The sequence below is a fragment of the Gavialis gangeticus genome, unplaced genomic scaffold (genome assembly GCF_001723915.1).
Source record: "Gavialis gangeticus isolate Ggan-Ray unplaced genomic scaffold, GavGan_comp1, whole genome shotgun sequence".
Classification (NCBI taxonomy): Eukaryota; Metazoa; Chordata; order Crocodylia; family Gavialidae; genus Gavialis; species Gavialis gangeticus.
The window spans coordinates 9,569,976-9,577,672 of record NW_017729007.1 but is presented as its reverse complement, the minus strand read 5'-3'; the positions used below and the strand labels follow the sequence as shown (position 1 = coordinate 9,577,672).

The 7,697-nt window shown below is 39.4% G+C and overlaps 1 protein-coding gene across 3 annotated transcripts in view; it reads left to right on the top strand.

Annotated features, from left to right (window-relative positions):
• GRM8 (glutamate metabotropic receptor 8) overlaps positions 1-7,697 on the top strand; it is a 716,946-nt gene that overhangs the window by 687,681 nt on the left and 21,568 nt on the right. The gene's annotated exons all lie outside the window — the stretch shown is intronic.

Here is a 7,697-nt window from a genome sequence, read left to right as displayed (position 1 = left end):
GAGCCTCCCATATGATCAGAGTCTGACATGGCAAGCCATATGAGGAAAGGCTGAGGGATCTGGGACTCTTCAGCCTGAAGAAAGAAAGACTGAGAGGGGACCTGTTGGAGCTTATCTCTACACTAGGGGAGTACATCAAGGGCTCAGTGAGAAACTGTTCACCAGTGCACCCAAGGGGAAAACTAGGAGTAATGGCCACAAACTCCCGGAAGACTCACCATTAGGAAAAACTTCTTCACTATCAGGGTGTTCAGACTGTGGAATAAGCTCCCTCCAGAGGTGGTGCAATCACCTACCCTGGAAATCTTCAAGAGGAGACTGGACAGTCACCTTGCTGGGGTTGCCTGACTGCCAGTTATCTTTCCTGCTTGGTGCTGGGGGCTGGACCCGATGATCTTCTGAGGTTCCTTCTGACCTTACAGTGTATGAATCTATGAAGAATGTATATTTTTCCAGGTTTTAGAAAGCAAGTTAGAAGTTGTGTGTGAAAATGCATGTATCTACACTAGAAAATCTTAAATAATGACTTAGTAAAATGACAATTCACATCTCTGCAGAAAATCAACACAGCATGTTGTATGTCATTTGCCTCCCACTTCTGTCATCTTTTGGAAATATAAGTAGCATCTAATGGATACCTGGATAGACCTTGTGTTACATTGTACTACAAGGTGTTTTTTCTCCAAATGTGAATATCTGAAAGTCTATTCCCTTACAAAGACTTAGCCTTAATTCCGTTAAATTACAGGAAAGGCCATTTAGATTTTAGGAAAATCTTACTTACTGTTAGAATAGTCAGGTGGTAGAATAGGCTCTGTCAGGAAATTGTGGGAACTCCAGTATTGGAAGTCTTCAAGAGAAAGCTGGAAATGGATCACTTAGGAGGAGCATTTTTGCATTTGAGGCAGGTTTTCTTAGTCAGGAGCCTGATTTTCAGAAGTGTTGTATGTGCAAAGCTCCCACTCTCTGTTAGATTTGAGATCTGGCTGTTCATCATTTCGGGATATTACCGCCTGTGCCTAAAATAAACATATCACTTCAGGTTGCTCTGGCCAATATCTGGATATTGGGTATTTTTTTAAAATATATGGATTGCAGTATGGATGAATGACAATGCAGTTGACAGGTCATAGTAGTGTAATGAATGAAAATGGTATATTGCATGAAGCATAAGGTCTAAAATGCTGTGGTTTCTGCTCTGTATCAGAGTAGACTCAACCCTCTGGTCTTTAGTGATACACTGATTTTCAGTTTTTGTCTGAGAAAGAGGGGACTGTGCCCTGCCGCTGAATGTTAGATAGAGATAATGGGTGAAGGCAGAGATTCAGATTTAAGGCTGACATAGATTCAAATAGTTTTACTTTCTAACGCTTATTATTTTTCTAACTGAAGTGTGATAAGAATTGTAAATGAAGTAAATCTAAACCATCTCTCTCTTTTAACACAGATAGTTGTGGTACATCCAACAACCATGGAACAAGTTTCAGTTAGAAAGGGAATGCTTATAGAAAATTTCAGAAGGGATCCATAGCAAACTTAAAATGAAAAATATCGGAACACTGAAGCTATTACCATAATTAACTTTATGGAATGCAGGTACATATGGGCTCCATTGAGGCTACAAGCCTCTGATGGCATCTTCTGATGGCATATGAGCTTTATACCAATTCATGCATTTCAAGCCTGACACACATTTAAATTCAAATCTATCATCAGATCTTTTCTTCCCTTTAAATTTTGAAAGCTGTGAAATGCACAGATAAAAAGAGCAAGAATCTGTTTTCCCAATATCCAGTGCAACACATGGAATCACAATTTATGTTTACTGTTAAAGATAATAAACAAGTGAACACAGTGCTTTCATGTTACTGAGAAAGATTTCAGTTTTCTCTCACTATTTTAATCAATAGTTTTCCATAATTTTCCTCCACAAAGATGTTTGAGGCAAAATCTAGTGCTTTATGCATCTTTTAACAAAATGATAAATATAATGAAAACCTTAAATTTAGTGTTTTCACTTTTAAAAATGATAGATCCCAGTTTAGGGGATTTTTGCAGAATATGTGAAGTATTAATTATTAGCTATTCTGCTTGGCTGCAGTTAGAGTTTATAGTTACCAGGTTTTAATTGGACCTTCTGGTCATAAAACTTTTACCTGCAGCCTACCTTTCACATATACATGTACAGATATAAGTCTCATGCCGGAGGACTTGCCTTTTGACTTGTAGCCCAGACTGTGACATCAACAACATTGTGGTACAGTTAGCCTCTACTGGTGGCATAGATCCTTCAGTAGACAGAGCAAAGATGAAAGTTGAATCCTTCTAACTGGGTGGAAGTTTGCATACTTTCCTAATGGTAGTTAGTAGAAGATATGAAAGTCCCCATCTTCCCAACTGTCTGGAGTGGAAGATTCTAATGACAAAGACATTGTGTATATATACTGTTTAGTAAACCAACCTATAAACACCTAAAATGCTGCTTGAAGGTGTTATACTATTTTCATCATCACAATACCTAATGTCTAGCTATGAAAATAGTATAACACCTTCAAGCAGCAGCATCCTTTCTGGAGCAGCCAAGTTAAATCTTCAATTTTGGAAGAGTTCTGGACAAAAGGGATGCAGTTTTGGAGGAGTTCTAGTCTAAGCAGCACATTAATTGCTTTCTGTGTACACGAGAAGTGTTGCCAGAAAAAAAAAGACCCCCCCCTAATCCCTATGAATAGGTACTGTGAAACATACAGAAAGTTACTGAGAATGCAATAGCTTTTTTAAACTGAACTGTCTTTGCTGCTATTTGTTTGTTATATTTATTCGTAGAGCAGCTAGTGCTGTAGCACTTGGATATTTATTCTCTCAGAATGATAAAGCTGTTCACATTGCATAAAAATAAAAAGACATTGCTCTTTTGTCAGGAATAAAATCAAACAGAAAACTAGAGTCAGAAAAAAAATAAACCAAATGTATCATATTCTGAAGCTTGCTAGACTTGGATTCCAGCAGGCTTTTGGAAGAATGAATTCCAAAGATGTAAAAGACCATCAATGGTGACTCTTATGGCTCCTTGCACCTTGTATTTGTGCTTCTATGTCACTGGGGCTGGCTCTGACTGTGGAGCTGGGGTGGGGACAATGTCCCTTTATTTCTGCAGCAGGCAGCTCCAGCCCCTGGCTCCAGGATCACAGCCAGGGTTCAGACATTGCCCCCTGCCCCCAGCAGCTGCCTGCTGCCTGGGCCCAACTCCTGTCACAGAGCCTGGGTGGGGACATTTGCTAGGGAAGCAAAAAAGTCAGAGCCTTCCTTCCCCAAGCCAAGTGTGGCTTCCCACTGTCTTCAGGTAGAAAGTTAAATTGCCTAAAACCTCCTGGTAAGGAGACATAATTTCAGGTTTTTAATAGAAGAAAACGTCTGGCAAGATGGATATTTATTGCAGATAATGTTGATTTTGTGAAGAGGGCATGTTTTCTGGGAAAATCCTCCTATCAGATTTTCCATCCAGAACTAATGGTAGGATTTTAATATGTCTAGTGTCTGATTAAATGTACAAGAATCATAATCAATAAATGCCATTATAAATAAACTCTCTGCAACCTGAAAGTTCAGAATTTTTTTTTTTGTTCAAGGGAATGTTAGATGATGGGCATTATAGTAAAATCTAAATGAAGACTTGTAGGTAAACACAAATATTTCAAGAAGAAAAGCTTCTTGTTTAAAAAGAAGAAAAAGCTTTTTGTTTAGTTTAGGAAGCTTATCAAAATGTAGTGTTGTTGTAACCCTGTCAGGCAGGGTCTATCTTGAACTGGCTTCAGTGTGGTCCTCTAGGGCCGGGACTGACAATCAGCTGATTGTCAGTCCCAGCCCCCATACAGCGTCAGAATCTCGAACCAGCTCCAGCGTAGTCCTAGGGCTGAGATCCACAGTCGGTTCTGGTGCAACGCTGAAAAAATCAGTTGATTGTTGGTCCCAGCCCTGGCACCATACCAGAGACTTGACCCTTCCCCCTATTCCCCTCCCCCCCCATCATGTCACACATTACACTTAGCATGACTGTCTGACTGTGTAGAACACATTCTAACTTTTAATACAGCATGGTAATGCTAACTGCAGTATAAATAGAGTATGTGCTAAATGTCCCATGAGACGAGACTCAAAGATCTGGTTCTAGATTCTCCTTATCTGAATCAAATCCATGTCTCCCACTTTCTAGAAGAATACCCTAAGCCCTGGCTGTTGAAGCTGGGGCACTGTGCAGGTAAGAATGCAAGTCAAGGGATCAAAGAACAATAAATACTACCCATTCTCTTTATATTCATAACACAGTTTTGTAATGGTCTTCTTTGGGTGCATAGAGGCCTGTTCTTTGTCTTTACTTCTATATGGCCTTTACTTGTAGAACTGCAGAAACATTAAAACAGAAAAATGGCTATACTGGGCTAGACCAAAGGTTATTAGCTTGATATCCTGCTTCTAACAGGGTGATGAATTTATCCTCCATAAACTTGTCTAGTTTTTTTTTTTTTTACATAATTGGCCTCTACAACAATCCTGTGGCTATAATTTCCACATGTTAATTATTGCCGTATAAAAAAGAGATCCTTTTGTTTGTTTCAAACCTACTTCCTGCTGAAATCATTAGTTCTTCTATGTACTATGAGGCATAATAAATAACATGTTCCTAGTCACAAAGTGGGCTACTTATGCTACAAATACTGACAATATGTGTTGTATAGGTAAAAATGGGGTTCTGATACAATGTTTGCAAACAAATTTATCCAAAATTTAAGAGTGTTTGAACCTTTTATTTTGGCTTAGGTCTACCTTGTAAGAAGAAGTGTATAAAACAAAGGCAATCTCATTAGGTATTATATGATTTTTCCTTGATCCATGCAACCCGTGTGTTGCATTTTGAGTTACAACTTGGAATAAACCTAGAACCTCAAAGTGATATTAATTGAAAAGAGCCAAGTCGCATGTAGCTGTATATGGAAATAATATGAAAATACAAGGTGTATATTATTTCATTTCTGAACCACTGATAAATCCCAGTTTTGAACAAGCCAAAGCTCAAACCTTAGTTAGGCTTTATGAATTTGCACTGATTTTAGCCTTTGTCAATGTGAAATCAAGTGTAACAATCTTTGAGTTTTATGGTCACTGTTTTTAGTAACAAGATACAGGCAGATTTTTGCATGGCCCTTGTGTACATAGATTGAATAGTTCACCCTGAGCACAGGCACAGCCTACTTCAGAGCTCCAGGAAAAACTGGCTCCCTGAGGGACAGTTCTATTGCACACTTACAAGTCAGCTTTGCAAGGCTGTGCTTAAGGTACACAGTAGAGGTCATAGGTGGTAGGCTCCTTGCAGTCTCTATCTGAGTTTACCAACTAGCAATTATACCTACTAGCTCCAAAAAAAAATCATACTTTGTAACTTTCCTTTCTGTAAAATGGCATACACATCATTTGTAGGGGTGCGCAAAGTGGGACCTATTTGATTCAGATTTGGATTCGGCCTGAATCATGGACAATGATTTGATTCGTTGATTCAGAACACTGTCCCTGATTTGATTTGGCCGAATCCAGATCTGAAGATCTGATGCTGATTCAGAGAATCAGCAATTTGGCCATAGACACAGCTTCAAAAGTTTTTTCTACATACCTTGAGGTAGCAGGCATGGCTTGTGATTGCTGTGATGCTGGGGTGCATGGAGCATCCCACAGGAGTGCAGTACTTCTGGTCCACTTCTGGGTCCAACAGGGAGCATGCTGCCCCCCCCCCCACCTCCCTGGCTCCATGATCGGCCCCAGGGGCACCCTGGGTGCCTCCCCAGACCCAGGAGAAACCAGTTGCTGAGCCAAGGGGTGCAGGGGTTGTGGGTAGTGCATTCCCTGGCGGACCCGGAAGTGCTTCTGGTCCACTTCCAGATCTGCTGCCGAGCGCTCTGGAGAGCTCCCCACGCTTCTGTGGAACACGCCATGCACCCCAGCATCACAGCATTCACCAGCCCCTGCTACCTAGAGGTATGTAGAAAAGACATTTAAAGCTGTGTCTGAATCTTTCTGAATCTCTTCAAATTGATTTGGAGGGTTCGGATTCAATTCAGAGTGATTAAAGTCTCCTCTGATTCAATTCAGATTCAGAGATTCGGTCACCGAATCGATCCAAATCTCCGCCAGATCAAATCAGGGACTGAAGCTTTGCACAACCCTAATCATTTGCACCATGTAAGTGAAACTTCAAGAAACTATCAAAATAGTTAGTGAACAGCCCTACTGGCAGGCGGTCGCTGTATATTTTGCTTTTGGGTGATATTCATTATCTAAGGTATATGATAGAGGTTTATGCCATTTGTATAAGCCACATGCATTTTAAATATGTGCAGATATCTTCCATCTGCAAAAACCCTTTGCTTATTTTAATCAAATCTTAATAGGCCAAATTCTGCTTTCAGTTGTACCAATATTAACACAGAGCAACTGGATTGCAGTTAGAGCTCCCAGATTTGTATTAGTGTGAGAGCAGAATCTATTATTTTCTGAGGTATTCTCTTGACAGATTGTTTAATTGAAAGAAGAATTGACTACCACTTTCATTAACAAAATGTGAAATCCTGATTATCTTGTCAGTTGAAGGCATACAATTATCTTTGAAACTGTATCCTCTGTGTTTAGTGTTGTCAATTAGAAAAGTGCCAAAGTTCTTCCCAAGGAGTAAATTGTGGTATCCTGCAGTGTACTTGGCTTTTGAAAAGATTTGGCATATCTTTATACAATTACACAGATGTTTTGCAGAGTGACTTGTTTTGAGAGTTCACACCACTGAAACAGATTTGTGAAAATTGTCCACCTAGTAGTGCTTTAAGTGAAAGTAGCATTTCCTTGTGATCTCTAAAGATGAAATACCTAATGGAAAATATTTGTTCATGAAATGAAGAACGTTCAAAATCTGCTAATGCTTGAGTAACGATAAGACTAGTTTATTGCATATATAGCTTTCTGCTAAGGATTGAAGTTCTGGCTGCTCTAAAAAAGGTTGATTTGGAGGCTGACATTACTTGCAGATTCTTACTACTTTATCTGCTGGTTTATATGATGGTGTTGGCTATCATGTAAAAATACACCTGAAAACAAGATTAAATGTTAATACATTTTTGCCAAGACATGGAACAGATTCTACTGTATGCATAAGGGTGGACTCTGTGTTTTGTCCAGTAGAGCTACAGTATTACTGAGATAGCCATAAGAACTTAAGTACAAGACTTGTACAATAAAATATGGTCCCTCCAGGAAAAAGTAAATGTTAGTCAGAAGCTCATTTAGCAGTTTAATTTGTTGACTGGATACTTCCTCAAATAAGTGATTATCTTCTATGATTGTTATGATGAAGACATCATCAACCGCCCCCTCCCCGCCCCTCACCCCAGGGTACTGAGGGAGGATCAGAATAGTTTGGTTTTCATAGGTAGCAGTAAGTGATAGATAAGCTCCCTTTGAGATGGCAAATTCTGTACATCTGTAAATGACTGAGTTCTATTTCACACCGGTTCTCTAGAAGCATTGTTTCTGGATTTCCTGTTTACAGGATCCACCACATAATAACATATCTGTTGTGTCCCACATAATACTGTGCTTAGAATTCAACAATAATGTGAACATGTAAAAAGAAAAGAAAAGAATAAACCCAAACTCAATGA